This window comes from Ambystoma mexicanum, chromosome 8 (genome assembly GCF_040938575.1).
Source record: "Ambystoma mexicanum isolate Mex_15411 chromosome 8, UKY_AmexF1_1, whole genome shotgun sequence".
In the NCBI taxonomy this organism is placed as follows: Eukaryota; Metazoa; Chordata; class Amphibia; order Caudata; family Ambystomatidae; genus Ambystoma; species Ambystoma mexicanum.
The window spans coordinates 1,187,588,475-1,187,614,639 of record NC_090929.1 but is presented as its reverse complement, the minus strand read 5'-3'; the positions used below and the strand labels follow the sequence as shown (position 1 = coordinate 1,187,614,639).

The 26,165-nt window shown below is 46.7% G+C and overlaps 1 protein-coding gene across 4 annotated transcripts in view; it reads left to right on the top strand.

Annotated features, from left to right (window-relative positions):
- Positions 1–26,165, top strand: part of LOC138472877 (lysosomal acid lipase/cholesteryl ester hydrolase-like) — a 661,393-nt gene that overhangs the window by 215,794 nt on the left and 419,434 nt on the right. The window lies entirely within an intron of this gene.

Genomic DNA, 26,165 nt, shown 5'->3' with positions numbered 1-26,165 from the left:
CTTAAAAGGAGTTGCAGAGTAACAGTTGGAGGAAGTAGAAAACATTAATGTTCAGTGAAGTGCCAAATCTAGAAGGACCTAATGGCTGAGTGCAATCCCTAATCTAACCCTCAATATCCTAGTGTCCACCCAAAGTATTGTTCTTTGAGTCACTCACATGTGGTGGTCTTAAATCTGCTTAGTGTGCAAGCCCCTCTATTGCTTCTTTGAAGATAGGAAATGGCACCCCCAACTGGGACATTTTTGATAGAATTCTCCAGCACTACAATATTCTTTGCTGCCACCAGGATCTGGGCTACAACTCTGAGCTGGCTTCTTCCTGACTTTTCTTCTGAAGGCCTGGCTTCTAACAGTCAATCTAGTTGAACCTTTCATTTAACCAAGCCTTTTCTGTTGTGTGGCTCAGTTGGCAACCATCTCTCCTCCAGTTTGGTCACCCTCTATCTAGTTGGCCTTTTTGGGATGTCTTAAATAAGTTCTGACTGTCCACTACACCATCCCTTTATCCAATCGCTGTATCACAGATCTCGAACATCCATCCAATTGCACAAAAGCCAGGATTCTGTGCCTCTTGTTATACAGGTACTGCTAGACTAATTGTGCCAATAGGTGCTCTGGCTGGTAGGTCAGTTTTCGCATTGTTGTCATGACCCATCAACACCACAGACTTGGTCACCTTGGTGATTGAGTGGTGACGGTGACTCTGAAGCCATAGAAAGCACCATCAAAGATGTTGACTCAGTCGAGTCAGAGTACCCTAATCAACATGGCACCCATCCAATTTATGGTCACAAGGAGAACAATAACTCGGCATATGATGGATTCCAATTTGGACGAAAACGAGTTGCAACACTTTCCAATGAGTCTCTTACTGGTTATTTCTCAAGTTCGCTTCTGCTCACTCCTTGTTGCCTGCTGTGTTTCTATGGCCTGCTTTGCCTGCTGCAGCCCAGGGTACCTGTTCCAGGCATTATCGTCCTGAGTCTCTATTCCATTATGCTTCCACCTGGGGTTCCCCCTCCAGTTTGGCGAAGTCCTATGTTACTGCTCCATCTGTCCATCCTGCAGTCCTCGCTTCCATATCTTCCACTTGAACACGGAATATACAATGTGGAAAAAGTACATATTACAGACATTTAAGAACTTGTTAAAGTTCTATAAACAACATATAATGTCGGAAAATTTACAAATACTTTGTGTATTGTGGAGGATCAAAATGAGGACGTGGACGCGGAGAGGACATTTTTACCAGGTAGTTTTATTTAAAGAAAAAGGACTATCTTTCCCTATTGCTGCCGGGTGTTTCCTTCCTATGTTACTAACTAAGGTGCTTATCTGTCTGAGTGAATGTCCAAAAGGAGTCCGTCCACATCTAATCTAACTGACCCTACCACTATTATCCTTAACTAAGGCCAGGAGAATGACTCCCTTCTGATCGTGTTCTGTCTCAAGGATTTTCTTAATTCATAAATTCCAATCAGTAGACCGTGTGTAGTTTGAGGAGCCAGGAATGAAACACGGACACAGAGGAGACATGTGTGTGGCTACAAACCTTTAATAAAACAAATGGGTTTTAACAAACTTGGAGGAATTTCCCTACCTCAAGCAAAACTAATGGGTCTGTCCTGTGTCAAGATGTCCAAACAAAAGTATGTCCAGTGTCTGTAAGCCTATTCTGAAAAAAAAAGCGCATGAGGTGCACAGCTTTGTCAGTTCAGTAACCAATGTATATAGCGTATTTGTTTTCTAAATATGATTTCAGGTGCAACTGTGTTAGAACTCTCCGGCCAGAGAACAAAGAGAATACAAAATAATTGAACCCACTGTCGCCAGTAGGTGACCCAAATGCACTCATGTGGGGATGGTACCCATAGTTCAATTCATAACGTTGTAAATGCTTTGCAAAACAAACCCGTCAATCAACTGTATATGAACAACACAAAACAATGATATTTGTGTTTATAAATGACACCACCTATTTGATGCGGTAGTGCATACTCAAAACACAATTCAAAGTAAACTCAAAAGGTATAAAGATAACAATTATAAAAAAAAATTAATAAGCAAATAACACTCAAACTCTGTATCCCCCACTGTTTCCCAAGCGACACTGAATTTACTCCTATTATATCATCAACAAACACTGAACAATTCTTTCATTAGTCGAGGTAAGTCTGTAGATATTCAGATAGACTCCTCCAGAAATAAATATCAATGCGTTTTGGATATATTATTCGTTTTCAGGGCTATATATATATATATATATATATATATATATATATATATATATATATATATATATATATATATATATATATATATATATATATATATATACACAGTTACTCAATAATAGCCACTCGAGGTCTGTACAAAGGTCCAAGAAAATATATAATAAGTCATGTACACTAACTTTTACCTTGTGATCACATCACTCTTGAACCCGGTAACCCATTTGTGTTCTTTGGGTTTGCCGGTCTTTTCTGGCTTCCTTTCGCTTCGGTTTCTTTATTCCTACAGTGCAGCCTAAGCTCGCCGGTATTCCGGTAACCCACTTGGGTTCCCTGGATTTACCGGTTGCCTCCAGCTGTTCCTTCGCTTCCTTCAGCGTATTGGCTCCGCGTATATGCCCCGTTAGGCGCTGCACTTTCACTGTGCCTTCTTTCCTGGTGCGCGGCTCCTGCTGCTCTCTCCCATCGGGCGGTGAAATATCTGCACCTCGGCTTCTTCTTCCTGGATTCGGGTCTGCTTTCACGTCGCCTGTCACAGCGTGTTTCCCGTCAGCGCGCTGTTTGACTTTCGTTACGGGGTTGCGAGGCAGACCGGCGTCTGCAGCTCTCTCCTCCTCTTCGTCAGCTGTAGCCGGGTCGTATTTAAACTTCCCGGCTTCATTATACTTTTTCCAACAATTAGACCGCTGTGTTGGTCGCCTGGTCCTAGTAATCTTCATTACTCTGTTGTTCTCTCTGGTGTCTGTTTATAGACCCATTTCTTGAATTGTGTTAAGGAAGTAGACCCTGAACTTCATTGGGAGGGATCCTCACTGCCGCTCCCTGACTCTTCCTTGTCCCAACTGTCAATACAGTATACCTAATGGGAGTTTGGGGAGTAACCAAAGTAGATTTACCAAGAGGTTGGGGGAAGAGTGAGGCAATATGCCATTAAGGTATGGGGAAAAGAGGAAACAACCCTTGAAGGGAATGGGAGTATGTGACTTTCCCCAATGATGCCATCTTATCTCCCTGAGGGTTTCCTCCACCCAGATGGTCCTCTCTCTTATAGTCGCCCCCAGGGTCAGGATCAGGTAGCATCTGCCATCCCATTGCCACATAGGAGGAGGTTAACTCGGGGAAAGGAGTGATGGCATCATCCGATTCATCATAGTAGATAGTCTCTTGTTATCCTCTGAATTAATCATTTGGATTAGGTTCTGCAGTTCTTTTAGGGGATTAATAGTTTCCCTTTTCTCTTTCATGGAGTTTATTTTGATTTTGTTAAAGTACATTCTCTCTCTTACAGGGCTCCAGACCCTCTCATATATTGCTCTCCTCTCTGGATTTAAGATTACTCGACTCCCAGATATAGTTCACCTCTGGCCAAGGTACTCTTTCATGTATGGGACTGGCTCTTGTGAACTTAGCGTCCTTACTCCTCAAATGTCTCTTTGGTATTTTCTCTTCCTTATGTTTGGGATATAGGTTATCCTTTCCCCAGGTTATTAAGATTACAATTTTATTTTTCTCCCACTCTGTGTTTCGTGCTTCTCTTTATCTCATTAACACAGTTCTGATTCAACAGCTTATTTTCAATTCCTTTCCCGTTGATACTAGGGCGAGTTGCGTTCAGTTTATAACAAGTCTGGTTTGAATTTTTGGTACCCACTCTCCCTGTGTTACCTTCCGTCTCCAGGGGTAACGTCTGTGGTACCTGTAGGGCGCTGGACTTTCTCAGAGCTTCTTGCCTGCTCCGCATCTCACTCACTGCAGTGTCTGCTTCGGGTGCGTCCCACTCTCGAGTTGGGAGTTGCTTGCCCCTGCGGCTGGTATCAGCGTTGTTGTATGAACAGGTTGCCCACCACAATTGCTGTGTGGTAACGCCACCACCAAACTTTCTTCTCCAACGTCCTTGGAGTTTTCCCTTTCGCGTTCTCTGGTCTACCTGCAGTTTGCACCCGTGTCATAGCTGCTTCAGATTACACAGGCGCTGCGTGCTGTGGCTGCTACACCTCCTTCTGCTCTGCTGCGTGCAGGGAGATTCTCCCGCATCTCTCGGCTCTCTGCTCTCACACGGCCTTCTGCCTTCTCACCTTGCTTCTCTGCCTTGTCATCCATTTTCAGTCTCCTCAGCACAGTCCATTGGAGGCTTGGATTTAAAGGGCCAGCGTCAGTTTCTTGATAAGTTCACTTGATCCTCATGAAATGTGTAAGGTCCTAGTATATTAGATATGTCCAGATAAGCCATCACTTGGATGGCCTCAAGGATTCCTCACATGAATGGAAGTCCATGTCCCCAAAGGGGTGTCTCTCCTGGTTAGGTCCCACTTGCATCGACCCATAGGGAGGGTGTTGCGGAGCGGCTCCCCTTCCTAGCCAGCCTCATGGGAGGGAAGGACTCTGCCTTGGGAGAAGGAACAAATTCCCTGCATTCGTCACAATATTCTAACTCAGAAAGACTTGAAATCCTTCTGGCAAAGTATCATTTCAATTCTGGAAGGAAAAGCCAAGATGGCCTTAATGCCAATTGGTGAATCAACATGGGAATCCTACATTTCCGAGTCCTTTCAGGATCGGGAGTTGCAAAACAAAAGGCAAACATCTGACACCTAAGAAGCCTAACAGCGCAACAGAATGGTTGTAATATGAAAAGTTTCTCGCTGTGCTAAAGTCACTGAATATGTTTTTTGACCAGGGGCCTGACAGCCTGGCAAATATGGTTTGCTCCAAAACCCAGAATTCTCATCAAGGTTTGCTTTACCACTGTTTAATGCAATCCTAGTAAAAGGATTTTTTCCAGATTCCTAGCTAGAGGCACAGCTGATACCGATTGATACAAAAGGCAACAGAAGAGAACCATTTTTGACAGGAGGATTACCCCTCTGGACTGTCTTAGTAAAGTGTTTGCATCCCTTGTTTTAAGGAAAATAAAATGGTTCTCGATACACAATCAAATTTTACATGGGTTTCAAATGGGGTTTAGAGAATTCCACAATCCAAAGTGTAGTAACCCTTATGGCCTTAGCTAAAACAACCTGACTCAAAAATAGCTTGCCCTTCTTTGTTGCATACCATAGACCTTTTAAGGGCATTAATTACTGTATGTAGAAGGTGTCCTATTCAAGAATTAGGATTTTCTTCCATTGTAAACAGGCAAGACAATTAAAAGCATACCCGTGGTATGTAGCAAACCAAAAACTATATATTGTAAAAGAGGTTAATTACTTGGGTATGAAAATGTGACACCTTTATTGTGAAGAGGACGTTCGAAAAAAAGGCACAAAAAAGCTCCCATTTTAGGGAGCAGTTTTGAGGGGGGTTGTTTGTAACATGAATGGCTTTTTGTTAATACCAACACGAACGCTTTACTTGTAGAAGTTTATTCCATCCATTACTTGTGGTTTGGAATTTCTTTCGGTTTATATATAAAGTGCTTGCAAAGATAGAGAGCACATTTTGGCATACATGAGTAGGTATACCCAAAAAACCGTCTGTTAACTCTCATAAGAGTAGAATTGTGATTGACTCCTATAAATACGGTGGTCAAGATAGGAAAGGGCGCAAATTACGTAATGATTAAAAATGCTGCTCTATTTTTTATTTATTTTGCATTCATACAGTTAAAAAAGCTCTTTTGGTCACAAAGCGGGTCCCAGACCTGAGTTTCTTAATTTCTGTCTTTGGCATTCTTAATATTTGCTTCTCCCCCAAGGCTTCCCTCTTCACCCCGGCTCTGTGGGTCTAGAGTCTTTCACGATTCTGTTACAGCCCCGCCAACTTTCCCGGCAACCTGTGTACCTGCAGGGTTCTTTCCAGCGTCTTTTGTTCCGTTTTGGGCACTTCCGGCTTTTGTTTTGGGCTTCACGCATCGTCTCTCGCTCTCCGTTGTGCTGCGGCGGCTCTGCAGCCTGTGGTTCCTGGCAGGGTGTGCGTCATCATTTGACCACACAATCCAGCTTTCTCGCATGCCTGGACCTCTGGTTTGCCAGCTTTCCAGTTGCTCTGTCCACGGCAGACCAGATAGGGATGCCTTTGCCTTCTCACCAGCTACTGGGTCCCCAGTCTCTTCTGTCCTCTCCTCCAAACAGTTCCTACACTCACACAACATGGTAAGTCCTTCCTTTGTTTTTATTGTAAGCAGGCACAGAAGACTGTTCATTCATATTCTCACCATTGCTCTTCCTTGTTCCTCACCTTTTCCTCGTCCCAGTACTTGTTAAGTAGGTCTCCCTTAGGTAGTCGCTGCTCTTCCTCGTCTCTGTAGTTAGTACCTTTTTGAACTTACAGACATACATGGAAGTATGGAATATGGAGTTGGGTTTTATGTGATAGGAAGGTGTACAGGGTGTGGGTGGAGGATTGGCATACCGCGTTCTCCCGTGATGTTCTCCCTTATCCCCAGAGGGGGAGTCTCTTTACTAGATCCTCCTGCTGTGCACCACCCCCAAGGGGACTATGTCATGATCCCTACCCCTAACCCTCATAGACAAGTCACTGGAGCCATGTTACGATCTCCCACTATGGCCTCAAATGCCTTGCCATCTCATCAAAGACTCTCCTGGAGTCAGTCCTGGCACCCTTGGTGCCAGGTTAATACTCAATGTGAAGATAACATGGGGGCCTGGACTTCTTAATGGGCTTTTGTTCAACATGGAGGCTCCCACATAGTTCAGTTCCAAGAACTGTGCTATGCGGTCTAGTGATTTGGGTGTGGTCGGGCCTTGGGATACCTGGGGCTATATAAGCCACGCCCAGGCAGAGGAACATGCTTCGTGTTACTCTGCGGTTAGCAGCGTGACGCTCACCGTGTTCAGTTCGGTCTCCTGAGTTCCATGCCTGCCTTATCCTGGAGCCACGCACCTAAAAGAACAAGAACATCATTAATACGACTCTTACCTGTGAGTAGTGTCCTGTCTTCGATCCATCGCTTACCCGGTCCAGAGAACACCAGCATCTTGGCGCTGCATCCTTCTCTGGAACACCGCAACCTGGAAAGAAGAGAGCGAAAATAGCATTAGTAAGCGTTTACTTATTCCAATTCAAGAAGAGCAAAAACTATAAGACTCTTAGCTGATTCAAGTGTCTCTCGGTCAGCATCCATTCCGGAACATCACAGCAACCTACAAGAAAGAGGGGAGACACAGGTTAGCACAAGAAAAGATGAGATAGTGCTTTGCATTGCGCATTCACTCACCGCCTCATGCTCAACTCCAATCAGCACGACAACACCAGTAATCTCTTCCCACACCTAGAGAAAGATGCAGATACATTACTAAAAAGAAAAAGACAAGGGATAAGAGAGAGAAAGAAGAGACAGAATATCAAGACTAGAAAACAGCAAAACCTACCTTAACGAGCTGGAGTCACAGCAGGTCTGGACTCGAACAGGGCCTGCACCAGTGAAGCAACTAGGTTGCGACCCATCCGCACCAGCTAAGCGCCGCTGCACCGAGAAGCAGGACAGAGAGCGCATTGTACAATAAAGCAAGGTGAGGAGAAGATCTAAGGGAAAGTTTGGTTTTCAAGGGAGGCGGGGGGGTGTGTGTGTGTGTGTGCGTGTGTGTGTGTGTGCCTGTGTGTGTGTGTGTCTGTGTCTCACCTTCCCCTGAGGGTCCATTGCCGCTGAGGAGTTCCATGATGGCCTTCTTGCACGGCGAGTGAAATCAGCTGACTTGGTCAGCTCTCGTGACAGGAGCCTGCTGCCTGGTTGGTCGGGCATGTCTTACATCTTTCAAGATACCGCCATACCGGGTCAGGCGAACGCGGCCTCGTCATAGGACAGCCTTCTAAGGCCCATATACCTCCCTGTTCGGGCATTGGAGGGCTGTGATGGCCCCCGTCGGCACGACCGTACTATCTGGAGCTTCATCACGGCGCCTGTGATCCAATAACTGGTAAGGCTCCTCAAACTCCCTGTATCGTGACAGCCTCCCCACTCACCATGCCAACCTACACATCCGGCCCAACACATTTCCTTTGTTCTGGATTCACAGCATTCCTTACTGTTCTAAGCCACCCACTGCCCCTGTTCCACCTCATCTCATGTTGCTGACTTTCTCTCCCGTTTGTCTGAACATAAAACTCCTGCACCGTGTCCTCGAACTTTGTCCTGATTATCTTTCCCGTAGTAACTTTGGCATCAGGACCTGACCGGCATTCTTACTACTCTCTCTCTGAACTGAGCGCAACGTATTATTCTTTGGTCGCCAGCACTCCTCCAAACAGCGCAACATTAACTCTCTTCTTAATGTCGTATTGACTAATCTGTCACTTTCAACTTGAGGTGTGCCCAACAACTGCTTCCTCCTCCATTTGGTGCCGCTGTAGTGCTTTATGTGAATTTGAAACTTAGGTATGCCCAGCAACGGCCTCCTCCATTTTGTGCTTCTGTAGTGCTTTATGTGCATTTCGAATTTAGGTGTGCCCCACAACTGTTCTCCTCTGCTGCCATACCAAATCATTCACCCATAATCCTGGACATTCAACTGTTACCAAATCATCATCCTGCTGCCCCTATATCTCCACTGCTGTCACCACTGTAGTGCTGTCTGATGTCTGTCCCTTCCCTTTCTCTTTCGCCCCTCCCCCCTCTCCTTTTATGCCATAAGCACTTGCACTATCTGAAATACCATCAGGCCTAGTATGATAGTTTCTTTTGTTCTGTGTCCCCACCATGCATTACATTAAGCACTTGCTCATTCTGAATGACTGAATGTCTTGTAAGAATGATTATAGCATTACTGCATTTTTTTTACTGTTTTGCCGTATTCCCTCCCCAGCCTTGAAGCGCTTTGAAACACTGTTATTTGTGTATAGGCTCTTTACAAATAACCAAGAAAATAAAAACCAACTAAATTGACACCGTCCAGATGGTCTCCAGACAGTGCGACCCATGGCCACAAATAGTCATGACAACTATTCCCTCCTCCACCCCACCTTCAACCCTCACTCACCTGGCCTGCACACACACACACACACACACACACATACACTCACCACATAGTACCAGTTGTTCCCACCAACCAGCACCTCACCCTTTCTTCAATTCACCTTCACAGTCCAGTCCACCATCCTTCCTCCTGCTGGTCTTAGTCTGCCACCTTCTCCTCCTCTGGCATCACCTGAACACCACCAACATTCTGTTTACTGTTGCCCCTCCTATGATCACATTTCATATCTTCTTATTCGCTCAATGACCCTGACCAGTCAGGTCCCACTTTTCCCACCTGGCAGTTGTTATAAACATTGCAAGTTACAAATAGTGTGCTAAGCCCAGTCGTTTTCCCCAAGTCCTTGTTGTACACTTGGCGCTGCCACTCGTCTATAGGGTGCGCTGTTGCTCTGGAGCAGTGCGCGGCATGTCAGGCATTCGGGTAGACTCTCCTTTTCTCGGTCTGAATGCTCTTTCCCTGCTGGTTCAGGTCTCACAATGGCAGGCAGGGAGCGTGGGGCACTTATGGGTTGAATTCTCTCGGGTGGTCATTCCATATTGCTGTTGCATTAGTTTTGGTTCTAGAAAAGAAAATGACACTGTGGCCCACATCTTTCTCAGGAGGCATGAGGGTAAGATGCAAGTTGGTACTGCACATATGATAAAAGGCAGTGGACTGGTGACAGGAATTGATGCCCTGTCAACTGCTACCAACTGCCCCCCTCTGGGGTAGGACTGGCCCTGGCTTCCAGCCTTGTAAGCCTCCCACCCCAGGCTGAGAGGGGTCCCTATCCCCTTGAGACCGATTTTTATTACTAAGGTGATAATGCATTAAGTGGTTTGAAAAGGTAAGAAACTGTATAAACAGTGAATATTATAAAGGTGGTAGCAGCAGATAGAAGCAATAGTGGAGATGTGAAGACAAAAAAATAGGGCAGTGTCAAAAGTGACCACAAGATTACATGCCAAGCGTGAAGAGGAGAGAAAAGACTGAGCAAAATAAAGTCGGATGGGGACAGGAGGGCAGGGGTGGAAAAGCAGGAAAGAAAAGAATTTCGGTTTTAGAAGGGTTGAGATGTAAGAAGTGGGAAGACATCCATGATTGAGCAGAAGAGAGGCAGGCTGAGATGGTAAAATGAAGAGAATCTCAGAAGAAAGAAAATCATCAACATAAAAGTGGCAGGAAAGATTAAAGGATTCAATAAGTGCGGATAGTGGAATAGTGTAGATGGAGAAGAATAACGGTCCAAAAAACGAGCCTTTGGGTGATGCCCTATAGAAGAGGATGAGACGCAGAAGTCTGATCAGCTGAGGAAACCCAATAAGTGTGATTGGAAACATAAGACTGAAGCAATCAAAAAGCTGAACCAGAGAAACCAATGAGATAGTGAAATCCAAGAGAATAAGACTATATGAATATGTACCATGACAGGCAGAAAGAAGGAAGTTAGAATTATGAAGCAGAGCAGTTTCAGTACTGTGTGCCGGATTGAACCAAACAGAGTTGGGAGTGCCAATGAAGGTTGGGAGGTGACTTGTTAGAAGACCATTCTTTCAAGAGTTTAGAGAGAAAGGGAAGAATGGAGATAGGAAAAAGTGTCTTTAGAATATGAATGATAGTTGCATGTTTGAAAAGAGTGGGAAAAGAAGAAGTTTCAGAAAGATTGAGAAGAGACATAAAATGAGGAATTCTGCAGGGGTAGATCAAGGGGAATTAATGATGAGGGAGATTACGGTCAAGAAGGGAAGCCATAGGGTGGGCATGAGAAAGGAAGGATGTAGTGTCCGGATGAGTGAGACGAGAGAAATAATAGAGTAACTGGAGAATAGAGTGATTAGAGGTTGTAGATATGCAAAGGATTGGGGAAGGAGATAAGTGGGAAAAAGTTGAACTTGGAGAAGAAACTTTAGACGTGAAGAAGTCAGTGAAATCAGTGGAAAAGAGAGTAAAGGTGATGGAAGGATCAGAAGAGGAGGGAGAGCATATTTATAAGTAGTTGGAATAAGCAACAAGGAGGCTGTTAAAGAGATAAAGTAAGAGATGAAAAGTAAAATTGTTAGCACAAAGAAGTAGTCGTACGAGGAATGAAGAGTGGACAGATTGATGACTTATGCAGGAGCATGGGTTTTCTTCCAGCATTGCTCCGCTTTGCTGAGAGATGGCTTAAGAGAGGGAGATAGCCACGGTTTTGGGGGTTTGCAAGAGGGGAAAAAATTACGAGAGGGGTATTGAAAAACAAGAGTGGAAAGAAGACTAAATTATCCATCTTGTAAATATAACCTGTTATCACAAAATAACTGACATAGTTATACTGTATTTTGCTAATGTGCTTTGATTAGTCAGACAAGTGTAACATTATTTTTATGACATAACATACATATTGGAAGTAATCCTTGGATTTGAACATTGGGAAAGTACAATGTTAGAAAAATAAAATCATTTCTTTTTAGTAGCTGCTTTAAAAAAAAAAGAAGACGATTAGATGTTCCCATCCACTCCAAAATATAGTCCCCCCACTGCGCCTCCCCCACTGGTCATGCAGCTGTCCACTACAGCTGCCGTGTCCTTAGCAAACACGCACCTGACAATGTTACTCTCCCCACAGAGAAAGAGACAGACTTGAAGTGAGATCTAGGGAGAGTGAGAGGATGCTAAATTGGCATATGACATGCTAGGTACAGCTAATGTAATCTATTTCCTGCTGGTCTCAATGGTAAAACGTGGTACCCATCTAATGCAAACCTTTCACCCTCACTGATGAACAGCTCTCATTTGAGTCCCAAAGCTTGTTTTTCACTAAAAATATACCAAAATACAGTAAGAATACTTTGAGTTGCAGTAATCGAGGTGTGCCAGCATATTGACCGCAATGGCAGAATTATCTTTAAATCGAATGAGTTTTAGCTTATAAAGGGACTCATTACAAGATAGCAGCGAGGGGGGAAAAAAGCGGTAATTCCATTCCCGCCTCTTTTCATTACTAACGGTGAAATTAGAGTGGTAATTCCAACACATGCTACAAGGGCCATACTTGTAGAAGCCCGTTAAGTCTCGATTTTAAGTTCTCTGTGTCATCAATGGTTTAAATAATTATGGACTTAATGATGATGTTAAAGTTGGTACTCCAGCATAGACATAATTTGGGCCCTCCTTAAAGTAATGTCGTAGATCTTCATCCAATGTCTAAATTTGCCAATGTTTCTCAAACATTTTAAACAATAAGTTACTTTCTGTTGAATGGCAGCACGCACTTCAATTGAAGGGTAAGGAACACTGGGGCTAGACTATAGTCTGGTTATTAGTAATATAACTGATTGGAGGCGATGCCTAACTGGGATGGTGTTGGGCATGAATGGCACCCAGTATGAGTTTGAATATTTTACAGTTTTTCTCCCCTTTTTTGTGAATTATGTAGTTATGTCTATCTTTGTATTTTACAACTTTTTTGTAAAATCCTTTGTTTATTTTGGGTTTTTTGAATGTGCTATTATGACTAATGAATGTAACCAACTAAATGGATTATGAATATGTATTTGTGGATTATTTTTGGATATATGTCTGCTCTATGAATCCTATTTTTTTAATGTTTTGTTGTATATGTTTATGATTTTTAAATGTATGGATGTTGTTCATGTGCATTTGCAACATACATCGGGTTATTGTAAATGGAACTTATTATGTGATGCAGCCATGAGGAAGAACTCAAAAGGGTCCAAACAGGTGTTGGCTGTTGATGAACATTCAGTTTGAACAACCTAAATCTCATTAATATCTTTGTGAATGTAATTGCGATATAATATTTAGAGGGAGTTAGGTACGCACGTGCCCAAGCTATACAGGAAACTATACTTCTGTGTGGCCTTGGGCTGAGGTCCTATGCTAACATTAAACCCTGCTTGCACACTCCCAACATTGGAACTGCTGATACATAGATTAGGTGATTGTTTGGTTAAGGCATAGGTAGTCAGCTCAACCAGATAATGCATCACTAGTTATGCCTAACCAATTTCATGAGTCCGCACAACAACCTGAAGGCCCCCTTGACTACCGGGGACCAAAATGGGCAGAATTACTAGGAGACCCCATGGAAGCGGGTGCCAGAACAGGCCTATGGACAAGGACCTTCTCAAGCGACCACCTTCGGTACGTGCCATACTGTGAGGGGGCAGTAATGTGGGACTCACGACTGTGTTTAGTTTTCTCAAGGTTTGACATTTTATTTCAAACAAAATTATGAATTAAACCCCAACTAAATCTACTCTACCAGGGGATTCCCTACCTAGTCTATGATGTAAGGGAAAACCTCATAGCATACACAAAACAAACCCTCACACTAAACGATATAAACATTCTACACAACATCAAACAACATAGATAAAAGGTTACCGAACAACCAGTGTTTTGGATGACTTCTACTTGGCATAGGCAGATCTTGCTCCCCAGGAATGTCGCGAAGTCGATCTCGTCCAAGGAAAAATAAAGTCTTGAATAGTTCCAAAGAAACAATTCACACAAATAAAAATCCACTGGTAACAGTTCCTTCTACGCTTGATGAAAAGATTCCCTTTCCAAGTTTCACAAAGAAAACGGCATCAATGGGGTGCCTGGATAAACTCCTTCCAGAAAAAGATAGGCGAAGTTGAAGACAAAAGTACCACTTCTGTTTAACACCAACTCTTCTGCTTACAACGTCTGCAGCGTCTTTTACATACAGTTTGACAGGATGCTTCTGCTTTGGATTTGCTCTCTCCAGCAAATCCTTTCTACTAATGACTTTTACTTCTGTAACTTAAAACATTAGGCAACTTCAGCAAGACTTCTTTGACCTCTACAGATTGGCAAGGCACTCTTCTCTCTTGTATGGTAAGAAAGGGCAGCCTCTTCGCCTTTCCTTCTGTCTTGCAGCTACCACAAAATCTATCTTTAGCTTCCAGACTATTTCCTCTCCACTGGAATATTCTCAGCTCTATAGATTTTAAATATAGACTTTTGAACAAATACCAAGCTTCTTTCCCCAGCTTCATATACAACTTGTCTTCCAATAGTTACCCAAAGCTGAAGTGCCACTCTTTCCACCCTGGATCACCTAAAGACCCTTATACTAGAGGACTCTGGGTTAACAACGGCTTGAGCGACTAAAGTAATGCAGTTCTTAAATGAGCTGGATTTACTTAAACGGGGTTTGGTCTGTTGGCGTGGTTAATACTTGTTCTTTGTTCCACTTCATCCACTTCCACAACTTCTACTTTATTGTTCATGATGTCACGAGATGCAAGGCTCTTAATGGAAACGAAATTAGGCACACGCAATTTCGTTTTAACCTTGAACTGCCACTTCAAAGGATGCATGTTCTCACCGTTCGGTCAGGGTAATGCTTCCAAGGTATTGGGGAAACACTGCTTCATGTGTGACCTCTTCAGACATCAAATCGTGCTTGTAACGTTTCGGGAAAGTCAATTGTACTTTAATAAGTTTACCAGCAGCGTTCTCCTCATTAACCAGTTACTCCTAACAACTGGGAAAAAGAGATGCTTTCATTACCCGTGGGTACTTCAGTTGGTTAGCATAAGCACTTTGTACATTTCCCTTGTTAGGACGACTTCCCACTTCTGCAAACAGCTTTTACTCACGTTGATGTATACGCGGGTACGAATAAAGCTGGCTTTAATTACCGGCAAGTTGTTTCTGTTGATTTGGAGTACAGAGCTTCCCTTTTCCGACTCCACAATCACAACGACTGCGGGCTGCTTCTGCTTCCCGGGTTGGTTACTTCTACTGTTAATGCTGCTGGCACTTTTGGGATCCACACACCTTTGCTGCACTGGTATCTCCAATCTGGTCTCATCAAGGGAGAGTCTTCCACTCTCCAGCTTCCCTCAGCTTGCTTCTGCACACAGTCCTTGGGTGGATGCATGACTGCAGCTCTGCATTCACAGCAATTAGGCACACCTGGAAAGACTGCTTGTTTCTTCCAGCCCCTTCCACTGCTGCCACAGCCAAACAGATTTTGTGAGCACAGGACCAATTTAGAGCCTGCAGGTGAAATCTGCTCTTCCTCTGCTCCGGCACCACTTATGTGGTCACACTTCCTTGTGAACTGCCAGCCTCTGGCTGGCCTGGCTAATTGTCTGACCTGGCCAAAAACTATTAGGCTTGCCTGCCTGACCTTAGTTCCTGCATGGCTTTGTAGCCGCCTTCTTCACAGTCCTTGAGGGATTCTGGGACAGGAATTGCAGTCCACTTTAGGAAAATTGAATTTCTCTACTTCTTTAAAAGATTTAAGGATGGATTGTCCTCCCTTGATATTATTAGAAGAGGAATTCTAAATTGTAACCTTTTCAGAGACAGAAGGGGCAGGAAAAGTTACATTTTTTTCGCCGTTCCTGTTGGCATACCTTTGGCATTGTGGGGGATATGGGGATTTAGGGGTATAAAAGATTAGTTCTTGGCGTTCAAAACTAGATTGAGTCACTTCTTTATAATTTACCTTGTCATCCTTAGTAGGAGGTCGAGATACGTCAAAATGGCAATAAGCCAATTCCTCCTCGAAGGCGGTGGGGAAAGTTTTCCTTTTCAAGGAAAAATACCATGTCTCACTCTGCGAAATCTCCCCACCTCCCTGGGTCTGGTCTCCACCCAGGTGATCCTCCTGCAGTACACCATCCCTAGGATTGGGATCAGGAAGTGCCTGCTCTCTCCTGGCCACCTGGGAGAAGACTCTAGGCAGGGCATTAGTGGCGGATACACAGGATTCTCCACAATACCCAAGTGGAGAAAGTGGACAGGGCTTAGCCACCTACTTAGGACTTTTCCCCATACACAGATGCCATGGGTGGAAGAGACTGGGCCAGTTTGTTCAGGAAGGGAGATCCAATCCTGGCAGACTAGGAGCGGGTGTATAAGCAGAAAACGGGAAGCTGGAAGTGCGAGTCGTATGGGTGAGGCCTGAGGTGGAGGTGGTGAATGCCCAAGAGACCAGCAAGAGGAAGGAAGCAGCAGCAGACAGTGGAGGCGGTTTGTGGAGCAGGTGAGGTATGTGCTAGGTAGTGAAAGTGGTGCTGCTGTGTGAGTTTGTGTGGCAGTATCTTTAGACAGACTTGTGTAGTGAGTGGGTGTGAAGTAAACTTTGCTAAGTCAAAGGAGGATGTTTGATTGGCAGAGTAGTGGTGGTGTGGAGGGTAGAGTAGGGGGTTGGAGTAGTAGTGTGGAGGGATTAGAGCAGAGAATGATCTGTTAGTAGTGGAAAGAGGATTTACATCAAAGGGTGGAGGCAAGAGCAAGTAGGAGTGAGAAAATAGACTGGGCACAAGAGGGGTTGGAGGAATGAGGTGGCGTGAACTAGAAAATATAGTAGTAAAGGGCGAGGTGAGGCTGAGTGTGTAAAAGGAAGCCTGAATCAACCAGAGTTCAATTAGATCACTAACAACTGGACAGCATAGGGACAGTTAGGAAGTCCCTGAGGGAGTTACGTACCAGTCATTTAGATTATCTCTCGCATAAGCCAGTTTTTGATAGTTTGAGTCAACATTTGGTAGCACTAACCTGGGGTTACGAATGGCTGGTTTAGGGAGGAGAGTCCTAACAAGACGAGAAATTGAGGGATGGCCCTAAGCCCCCCACACAAGGGAATAAAAACCATTCAACCCTCTCTGTGACTTGGAGTGATTATTGTGCCATCTGGGACACTATCCAATGTAGGGATTTTTTTTTAAAGATATCTATTAGATTTTTAGAAAAATACATATTCATCACACAGGTTCCAGTAAAATAAACGAACAAGAAACGATTACAAACAATAACATCCTATAACATCAGAACAATAATACTATTTATCTATATCCATAATCCAATTATACCCTCACCTGAAAACACCAGTACACTACCATCCTATGTTAATAAGAGAAAGTAAATACAATATCCCACACTTAAACATACAACACATCACATGAAACAATGGAGAAGGAGAAAAAAAGGAAAAAAAGGGATTTTTTTATTCTGTATTTAAGGGGACATTTTGTGTGCCCTCAGAAGAGAAACCTTTTTTTTAATCAGCTATCCCCCCCGACTAATCTGTGATCCACTTCCTTCCCTGTCTATTATTCTTTGTGTCCTTATCCACATTTCACGTCCATCTTACATGCCTCACAGTGGAGGACACGCTAAAGCAGAGGTTCTCATCCATTGAGCAACCATGAAGGCTGGGACAGGAGATGTGCATATCTGAAGATACAGTGAACCCTCTACACTCTGCACAAAGGTTGCACAGTTTTTTTCTTCCTGCCTTGAGTGGCCCCATTGTACGTCTTTAGAGTGCGGTTTTCTGTCTGCTTGCGTTTAAGGCTGCTCTACCTAGTTTAAACTCTGTTTACCTGGGCTTTCTGCATCAAGCTTCCCTTTACTGCCCTTTGTTTTTCAAGCATCCTGCTAAACTCCGTTTTCAGATCCCGCTCCCTCAATATATTTTTTTGGAGGGCCCCATACTGGTCTGATCATGCCCCTTGCCAAAGATCCAAATCTGCCTTTCATGTTCCGTTTTAGTCCGCTTCCCCTGAACCCACCAATCTACTAGATTCTGCCCCAATATCCCAACACGCAATTTACCAAATATGCCTGGCATCCTGTTCGTTCCGCACACTAGGCACCTGTGCCTTGTGCCCGCCTTCGTCCTGTTTGTGGACTACATCTGTGTGTCGTTTCCACCTCTGTGATGTCCTCATCATCCTGTATGCGGCCTTCTCGGTGCAGCGTTTCTTGTGTGCAATGTCTAGAAGGCGCACAGAAAACGGGGAATTCCCCACAACCCCCCATACCTCTACATCTGGTGCAGCTTGTATCTAGCCTGAGTAAAAAAGGCTAATTAATTATTTTATGGATCAGACAAGTGTCTCTTTTCTATTCCCCACAATTTTCAATTGTCTTCACTTTGTTAAATTAATTTGTTATTTGAAGCAATGGAAACCTTGTCTCAACTAGCAGAAAATCACGTTACAGTGTAGTTGCAGAAGCATCTCATATGAGGTTGTGTGGTGATACGCTGAATGAAGGAGTTGGCAATTCAGTACAATTACTGCCACAGATCTTCATTATCATTTTATACACTGCAGTAGCAGTGCTTCTTAAAGTCTATGGAGTTGGTCTTAACAATTCTCTTCCTGCATCAGCCTTGTTTCACCATGATTGTGTAGTTTGCTCTCACTACAACTCCCAACATGCAGGAGTGTGGCCTCACAATGTCTGTGCAGTTTAATCTTATTTTGGCTTTGGCCTTAGTAGTCTTTAATTGTAATTCTCCTTAAGGCAATCTCTGACGGGAGGCATCCATCTGTGTTTTGTTCCCAAGGGCTTCGCAGCTTGCATCAGTTTCTACATACTCTGTCTTTCTCTATAGCAGCTTTCACTGTTTGGACCATTAGTTCGCCAACATGGCATTTAACTTGAAACGTGTTGCCACCTTTCGCTCTCTCAAAGTTCACTTTCCTCCTCCTCCTCCTCCAAAAGTTACCATATTCTCTCTCGCTCAAAGCTAATTTTTCTCCTCTTCCTCTTCATAATCACAACAGGGCTCAGCTTCGAAACATTGGTGCCCCCTCTACAGTGCTTTAAGTGGGATACCAAATAGGAGGAGGGGGGCGGCTCTGACTGGGCAGGTGGCAAGCGACTTTTGAAAGTGCCATCTCCCACCTCTTCTTTTGCTCCTTAATGTTGGCGTTGCAAAGGCATCCCTTTGCAGCAACCATCACCCTCTCGCCCGGTATGCAAGGGTGATGATGCCTGTATCTTTAGTTAAAGGGATGCCTGTGGGGGTCGGCACCCCAATTATTGAAGAAAAGGAGATGTAGTCAGAAGTAAGCACCTTTTTATCTGTCATGAAGCTCTCGTGCGAGATGCTTCAGGCAGTATAAAAATGCCTTGGCTTCTAGCAGCTTGATCTGGCGGGACCACTATGGGACTTAAAATAGCCCCAGCTACTCATGAAGAACTTTCAGACACTGCAAAGGTACTGACCCACCCCACTTAAAGCTCTGCCCCTCTATTAGCCATTTTCATGGTCTCAGCATTTTCTTTTGTCTCCACATCCTCCTCTCCCGCCAGCGGGCCCGGCAGGTTGTTATTCAGTCCTTCCCAAGCATGTTTCAGCACTTTCCTAGTTGAGAATCTCACCTCCCGTTCTATAAGCGGTCTGTCCAACACCTTCGCTCCACTTATCCCTGGCGTTGGTTGGACAGTCTCAGTGCAGCTTTGGGCTCTTCTCTGTTTCCCTCACAGCCAGCCCTTTGTTATGGGCTCATACCAAGCTTCCTAGATGATCTGGTACATCACCTGGCTGCCCTTCCATCACTCTCCAGCCTAGCATCTTGGCGAGTCTTCCTCTGTTTTGTCTTGCAAGCTTTTGTAGGATGAATCCTGCTTCCTCGACTCCTCCACTTCCTTTTCTCTCCATTTTGAGATGCAACTGCTTAGTGGCGATGTGATATGCTCAGAGTCTTGGAAGACAGACTAGGTTTGCTCCAGAGTTTGCTCCACTTCACCACGATAGTTTACACAGAACAGTATTGTGGGTATGGGGTCCGGTTGAGTCTAGATTACAGAAAATTAGATGTAATTTAGAAATGGAGTGAAAGAGAAACGTGTGATGTGACTAGGCGACTCTACCGGTTTTTTTTTAATAACTCTGTTTATTGAATTCAAACAACAAAACATAAGAGGCATATAAGAATAAGACATGAATCAGCGGTATACATGTGGAAGGCAATCTCAGCAGTATACAAGTTGAAGGCAGTCGTCCATATCAACGGGGCCCGTAGGGCCGAGGACCAGACGACAACAAGACAACAATAGGACCAGGCAGGCAAACAAGGCAAGCATCACTACCGGTGCACCCCCACCCACAGAGCTTATTGAGCATCTAGCCATTTGCCCCATATTTTCTCGAATTTACGGGGGCAGCCCCTTGCATTATAAATTCGGCGCTCTAAGGCAGCACCCCGGTCCAGCTCGTTACTCCATCGATTCAGGCTCAATGGTTCGTCCGACCCCCAATTGGCCGCTATTAGCCTTTTGCCCGCCCCCAGCGCCGTTGCCAAGAACATTTTTTCATGTTTGGACAGGTCTACTTCCCCTCCAATGCCCAATAGTACCATCTTGGGGTCCCTGGGAATTGGTGTCCCCAGAGCGGCTGAGATTGTATTAACGCATTCCACCCAGAAGGCCTGTATCACCTGACAGTCCCATATCATATGGTAGAAGGTGGCGGGTTCAGTTTTGCATCGGACACATGTCTCGTCTTCTATTCCACCCCATCTGGCCATTGCAGTGCGCGAGTGATATGATCGATGTAGGATCCTCAACTGTATGAGCCTAAGCTTGGATTCTATCCCAATTTCTCTGGGGGACATTAATGCTTCTACCCAGTCTTCAGGTTCCAGGGGGCCCAGGTCCCTTTCCCACTTTGCCTTTAGTCCGTCGAGTTGTGGAGTCCCGAATGAGCTAAGGGCCTGATAGAGGCTGGAAGTGACCTTAGAAGAGATGTACTGCGGGAGAATATTGGTCTCGATGGGGGAGCAAGGGGGTAGGACCGTTGTGTCGGGGAATTGGGCGCGGATTGCATGGGACAATTGCGCATGCCGAAACCGATCCATGGGAGCCAGGTTGAATCGTTCGCGCATGGTCTCAAAGCTCAAGAGGCGGCCCTCTTGTATAATTTGTGCTAATGTGTGTATTCCTTTGGTCAGCCAGTGACCGAAGGGGCCCATTTTTACCAGTTCTGGGAGGAGCGCATTGTGCCATATGGGTTGCGACAGTGTTGGCTGGCCTTCCCAGCCAATTAGCTTGTGAGCGGCCCGCCAAGCCCTCCGGATATGATGGGACATTTTGGGCAGCGCCGGGAGTTGGTCGCGGGTGGCGTAGAGGATTTGGAGCGGTGTTAGTGGGGACATGGTCTCCAGCTCTATACGGTTGTGTGGCTGTGTGGGGTCTGCATGTATCCAGTCATTCACTACTCCTATTTGTGTGGCCAAGTAATAGGTGCGTATGCAAGGTAACCCGATGCCTCCCTCCCACACCGATCTTTGGAGCGTGTCAAGGGCAATCCTGGATTGTTTCCCTCCCCAAAGCAATGACTCTACCGGTTTTTAATAAAATTAACATTCTACATATATACATATTTAGGATTTAAAGCTTGGGGAGGCCATCAATTTAGCCACTGCAGAACATCTCCTATCATGAATTACTCCTATTTCCCGTCCCCTTTCCTCCATACTACATGGGCATCCCTCTCTAGGGACGAGAGACAGAACCTTTTTCACCAAAAAAATCCTTCTTCCCCTTTAAATTTAGAAGAGCGCTTGAGCATGGCCCTGGGCGCATGCGCTCTCTTGACTCCGCCCACCGGCGCCACTACCCAGTCCCCTTTTCCACGTCCACGGGAACGGACCCCTTTCACCAGCGCTCATGGGTTTGGCTTCGGCCTTGTAATACCATGCACTCTTCCCCGGATCTTTCTTCTGTTTTGTGGTCTTAATCAGGTACTCGGTCCTCTGGTGCCACGCTCCTCCCCGGCGCATGTCAACGTCAGTGGGCATCAGCAGGTGTCCAGCCTGTGAAAGGCTCTTCCCTACGTCCGACCCCCCACTCTCTTTGCTTCTGATGCCTTGGCCGCGATCACGGCTGGGAGGGTTGTACCGCGTGTGGCGCACATACACCGTGCGATCTGAGGAACAGGTTAGCTCGGTGGAGCGAGGTCTTCAAGAAGTCACCTTCAGAGGACTTGAAGGACTTTGTCAGACACAAGTCGAGGCCCAAAGTAGGGCTGCATTTTCCATCGCACCCTGCAATGGCGACTCCTTCCCAAGAGGAACCAGTCAGGTTCTCGCACCAGCACAGTTACAGAGGCTACTTCAGCTACCAGCCTCCAGGCCGAGGGGTCATTAGATCCTTCCGGGGACAGTGCTGAGGGACCGCAAGGTTCTTTTACTGGGTGTCCACCCAAGGGGCTACACCCTAGTCCCGGACAGATGTCTGAGAGAGTACCTGTACGCAGCACTACCAGCGATTCAGCCGAGGGCAACACGCCTATCAGGCCCCATCCTGAGGTGCAGGTTAGGTCTCGTGCTCCACCGCCAAGAGTCCTGGAGGAGGCCGGGCCCAGCGAGGCAAGCACCATGACATGGGGCTGCAACAGACAAGATGGCCGCTCGTCCGAAAACTGCCCCCTGGTCCGCAGCAGGTGGGAGAACGAGTTTCAAGGTGGGACTGGTCTCAACCAGGTATGTGGCCTACAGCTTATCCATCAGCGTTGCAAGGCAGATTTACCCTGCAACTAGCAAGGCAGAGTGCGCAGAGGCTCCAGCAGTCGCCAGCTACTCAGTCAATACCACCTACCACCCCACCAGCCTGTGAGGACAGGTTTTTTGAAAAGTTCTTCATGCTCATGAGGTCCCTCAGATGGGGTCCATCCTATGGGATGTGATCAGGGATATGCTCCCACCAGTCCCACCGCTGGCGCCTAGTCATTCCTCCCATGGCTCCAGCACATCAAGCCACTGCGCAGCCCCTGCTGCCCACGCAAGGTCCTTCGATTCCAGCTCCCCTGCCTCCCACAGTTCAGGCGGTTCCACACCAGCCTCCACAGCAGCCTCCGGCTCTGGTTCCTACACCACAGCCTTTGGCACCGATCATTCCTCCACCCACGCCGGACATCCTGGTGGACACCGACAAGGACCCTAACACGCCATCCTCGGCTACGGCCTTTCACGAACGGCTCTCATGTTTGGCTGAATACTTGGGGCTGCCTCAACCCGAGGTCGAACAACCAGAGGCGGAGATCCTCACTCTACGCCCCGCGGCTAGAACAGGGTCCCGATGCAGAAGAATGTTGTCGCCCTGGCCCAAAAGGGATGGCTTAAACCAAATTCCGCCCAGCCTGTCAATCAGCGCCTCGACGCCAAGTATAGGCAATTGGAGGGGGATCAATTCTTGCTGTTGGCACACCCTCAACCGCACTCTTTGGTGATCACTGCAGCGTCACTCTACTCCAAGCCTCAGTTGTCCTCGGCCACCTCGTCTTCTGCACTTCTAGGCAAGAGGGAGAAGATCTTGGAGGCTTCTGGAAAGGTTTATTCCAACGCATTTGTCAATCCAACGCATATGTCATGCTGACAGGTGTTAATCAGAGGCTTTGGCAGGAAATAGCTGACTTCCTTCCAGAACTTCCGGTGCAGAGCCAGGCACGTTTCAAGGCGGGGCTGGCAGAAGCTAAAATGGTGGCTCAGGACATCATGGAGTTCACTGTGGCGCACATTGACACCTCAGGCTGTGCCATCTGCATCGCCATGGACATGAGAAGTACTGTCTGGCTATGGGCTACCAAGTTCAACCCGGACGTCCAGGAACGCATATTGGACCTTCCATTCAACCTCTTTCATTCCACCACTGATGAGGAGCTAGATAAGAAGAAAAACAGTTCCACAACTGTGAAGTCTTTATCCTCACGAAGTCAACGCCCAAGGTATACACCCATTTGCATCAACGCTCTGACAAGGGGCAGGCCTTTGGCGGATTCCAGGGCTTCCAGGAAGAGAGGTTGAGACAGCCTGACTGTTCTCGGAGTCAGCACCAGCGCAAACAGCAGAGAGGGGGGAGGGAGCAAGGGCTTTTTTCAGTCCCCCTTCTCTGCCCCAACCACAGAGGGAAAGAAGGCATGACGCGCTCTTTCAGATCCACGTGTCTCCGTTGGGGGGCAGGCTTGCCCTTCACGCACAGTCTTGGTGTCAGAGGTTCGCAGAACCCTGTATCCTATCCGTAGTGTCCACGGGTTACCGTCTACTGATTCCTCCCTCTCCTCTCTCTGTTTGCGGAAATTTGTTTGCTCGTAGAGAGCCGGGCAGTGGAAGAAGTTCCCAACCTCCCAGCGAGGCTTGAGTTTCTACTCCAGGATTTTCAGCATACAAAAGAACCAGGCTGGCCTGAGAGTTGTGTTGGATCTTTCCACCCTGCAGCTCTCCCCCTTCTCTTCAAAATTTCAAGATGGTTACGCCAGCGCTGATTGCGGAGACACTGTGCAGCGGAGACTGGATGTGCTCCCTGGATCTGAATGGCACGTCCCAGTTTGGCAGCCTCATCAGTCCTTTCTACGGTTCAAGATCATGGGCTTTCATTTCCAATACAAGGTTCTACCCGTCAGCCTCAGCTCGGCCCCCAGGGTCTTTACCAGACTTATGAATGCAGTGGCAGCACTTCTCAGGGCTCAAGGTCACCATGTCTACCAGTACCTGGACGACTGGCTCGTTGGGCGAGATCCCCCGAGGTGGTTCACCACACTTCCTCCACCCTTATGATCACACTGCACGAACTGGGATTTTCTATCAACCTCAAGAAGTCTCAGCTGCAGCCTACACAGAGCCCGACTTTTCTGGGCTTCATCTGGGACACGAGCTCCAAGAGAGTTTTCCCCTCGGAGGACAAGATCGGGGCCATCAAGAGGGCCACTGGTCATTTTCTCAGCAGAGAGGTGACCTCAGCCTGGTGGTACCAGCATCTATTGGGTATTATGGCAGTGTTCCTACTGGCTGTACCTCACACGAGACGCAAGATGAGGAGATTACAGCTGCACTTCGTAGCCTCATGGAATCAGGAGCGGGGCCCCCAAGCAGAGTGTTTCAGCATTCCTGCCTTTCTCCACCAGGACCTTGTCTTGTGGTCCACGGACTGCAACCTGCGGACGGGCAAGCACTTCCAGCAGGCAGAACTGCAAGTCGCCATCACCAGAGATCCCTCCCTGGAAGGCTGGGGCCCTACCCTGGACAACCACAGTGTCCATGGAGTCTTGTCCCTCCAGGAGCAGGAGGCCCATATCAACTGGCTGGTGCTGAAAGCTATCTGGCTCGCTCCCAAGGCTTTCCTGCCACTTATCTGTGGCAAGGTGGTCCTCACTCAAACTGATAACTCCACCAGCATGTATTACATTAACAAGCAGGGTGGCACCAGGTCCCCCCTTCTGTGCAGTCTAGTGGTCAGCATGTGGGAGTCGGCCCTGGAGAACAACATCTCCTTGAGTGCAATCCACCTCCCGGGGGAGTCCAACCTGGAGGCGGATATGCTTAGCAGACTGGGAGCAGACAATTACGAATGGCAATTGAACGATCAGGTCCTACGGGGGATCTTCAGCAGATGGGGGCATCCTCAGGTGGATCTCGTTGCCACCTGGTTTAACAGGAAATGCCCGCAGTTCACGTCTTGGCAGGGGTTGGGCCCTGGCTCCCTGGGCAATGCTTTCCAGATACAGTGAAACAGCATGACGGCATATGCATTTACTCCCACTCCCCTGGTCCACAGGGTGATCTGCAAGATAAGAGAATCATGTCATCTCAGCATCATTCTGATAGCTCTATGGTGGCCGGCGAGACCATGGTTCTCGGAGCAGCTCGGCCTCTAGTACAGGCCTCCCATTCACCTGCCGTTGGGCCTGGCTCAACTTCTATCGCAGCTGGGGGGCAGGGTCATCCACCCCGCCGTGCAGAAGTTAGCACTTGCAGCATGGTTCCTTAGCAGGTCACCCTAAAGCATCTGGGGCTGTCACAGGCTAACCTAGCATCATTCAGGGTGCTAGGAGCGATGCTACTAGGAGCCAGTACAAAAGTAAATGGACTAGGTTCTGCCACTGGCCAAGGAGATTGACCCGCTTACTTGCACGTTGGAGGACGTGCTACCCTTCTCTTCACAGCTCGCACACTCAGGGGCACAAATAGACACATGCCGCACCTACCTGGCGGCCTTAGGAGCCTACCGGAACTTGGAGGAGGAAGTCTTTTCTTCCTCCAACCCGGTGGTTAAGCAACATCTGTCCGGCCTCACCAGGCTCTACCCGCCCATCAAGAAACCACACCCTGTGTGGAACCTAAATGTAGTGTTGGGCGCCCTGGCACACAAAACTTTCATACCTGTGGCGTCTGCGGACATCAGGCTGGTCACCATTAAAACCGCTCTCTCTTGGTGAGTCTTATGTCCGCACTTAGAGTTGGAG